The sequence below is a fragment of the Poecilia reticulata genome, linkage group LG2, assembly GCF_000633615.1.
Source record: "Poecilia reticulata strain Guanapo linkage group LG2, Guppy_female_1.0+MT, whole genome shotgun sequence".
In the NCBI taxonomy this organism is placed as follows: domain Eukaryota; kingdom Metazoa; phylum Chordata; class Actinopteri; order Cyprinodontiformes; family Poeciliidae; genus Poecilia; species Poecilia reticulata.
In genome coordinates, this window is record NC_024332.1 from 27,126,194 (window position 1) to 27,128,057 (window position 1,864).

General features: G+C 45.8%; 1 protein-coding gene across 3 annotated transcripts in view; it reads right to left on the reverse strand.

The window, feature by feature from the left end:
• Positions 1-1,150, reverse strand: part of sytl5 (synaptotagmin-like 5) — a 43,579-nt gene extending 42,429 nt beyond the window's left edge. For 2 of the 3 annotated variants that reach the window (XM_008401870.2, XM_008401877.2), the window contains exon 1: positions 1,031-1,150. The gene's annotated coding sequence lies outside the window, so the exon portion shown is untranslated. The remainder of the gene's footprint in view (positions 1-1,030) is intronic. The other variant, XM_008401863.2, reaches the window with a different exon arrangement.
• Between the last annotated feature and the right edge of the window lie 714 nt (positions 1,151-1,864).

A 1,864-nucleotide genomic window follows, 5' to 3' on the forward strand; every position in this document is an offset into this window, starting at 1 on the left:
AAAACATCTAGAGTAATTCACAACTCCTTACACCACAAGTGGAGAAAACATATTTTAATTTTAGTGACGAGATCAGAGGTGAAAGTAAAAAAAGATATACTCAAAAAAAATAAATAAAACCTTCTACAGCTCTGCATCCTTTCTCAGTTAATCTGGATTCATTCTGGCTCTGAAGGTAACAAATCGCCTCGTCTTTTTAACCGGATGAGTGTTTTGTTGCACACAAAATATGTTAACGAAACATTCAGCTCAGCTTAACTTAACGTAAAATCCTGATCTTTCTGATCACATGCAGGGAGCTTCAATTATGAACAATCAGTCCGACACTGCAAACATCTGCATCTCCTCCCATCTCACATCATCATTTCTGAACCAAAAAACCTGCAAAGTGGAATGAGGTCAGCCTGTGTCTTCCTCAGTGCATTGTGTCATCTAACCCTGCAGCAGCAGCAGCATGTACATGCGACCTTTTCCAGAAACACCCATTCACCCCTGAGGAGAGCCGGGACATCCTGGAGAACCCATGAGCAGGGTCAGCATCAAACAAGCACAGACACACACCTGCTAAAGTGCTCACTTCTTCTTGTCCTGGCATTTAAACCCACTTTTATGTTTGATCTAATCACCTCCACCTCCCTGCATGGAAGAAGTTAAAGTGCTACGGATCAGTGTTTTACTAATGCATTGGTTCATCTGTTGTCGGAGCCAGTGGAGGCGGCTGAAAGCAGGAAAATGAGCTTTCCTGCTGCATTGCACCTGCCTAAACGCGCCTAACTTCGCAGGGGAAGTGGGCTGTCTGCTCCCAGTAATGTGTTCCCGGTCCACCGAGGTCGTGATGATGGACGGAAAAGCACTCCCTCCCATCCTTTCCTCCTCTACCCAAAACAAGAAATCACTCAAAAAAAAAAAAAAAACGAACAGAAAGAAAGAATAAACCAGGAACTGCAAACCGGTGACAGCGGCTGGCCACATGAAGCCTGATAACAGTAATAAAAATTGCACTGGGCTGACCCGCAGAGGGGAGCCTTACCTGGCGGCTGCGGGGATTCTCCAGCAGAGGAGCGGGGCAGTGCTGAGGAAATTAGTCCGGGAGTCGCGCCGAGCGTGTCCGCCTGTCGGTGCGTCTCAACGCCGTCTGAAGGCAGAGATCCACCGCCAGGGTGTTCCCGACAGGAGGGGGCGTGGTGTGCGTGTCAGTGTGTGTGCGTGCGTGTGGGGGCACGCACGCAACCTCACAGATGTGTGTGTGTTTTTTTATATATATTTTTTCATTTTTTCATTTTTCCTCTTCTTCTTCTTCTTCTTCTTCTTCTGCCAATGCGACAGTTTTATTCCCATGTTTGCGGACTTTATGAATGAATCCGCAGATAATTTCGCTCAGAGCAGCAGATCGCTGCAGAGCTGTGGGAATCTCYCCATTGTCACAGCCCACATTATGTACCGTGGATTTCCCTGCTGCCATCCGCTGGGAGTCTGGTTCTGTTTTAGTGGAGCTGCCAGCCAGCCGCACAGTGACCGTGGGGACTGGAGGTCCGGATGAAACACTGGTCAGTTTAGATAAACAGCGCTGTGAGTCACAAATGAGATCAACAGATATTGATCTCGTTTGCTGCTGTGGTGCATAAGGAATAACCTTGTTTGAGAGCTCCGTGATCTAATGCACTTCTCTCAAAGCTGCTCTTATTGAATTACACTCACATATCGGGGGACAGCTGATGAAAAATTGGCTTCTGGTCACTGTTATTGTCCTAAAATTACTTTCATTCTGTGATAGATAGATAGATAGATAGATAGATAGATAGATAGATAGATAGATAGATAGATAGATAGATAGATAGATAGATAGATAGATAGATAGATAGAT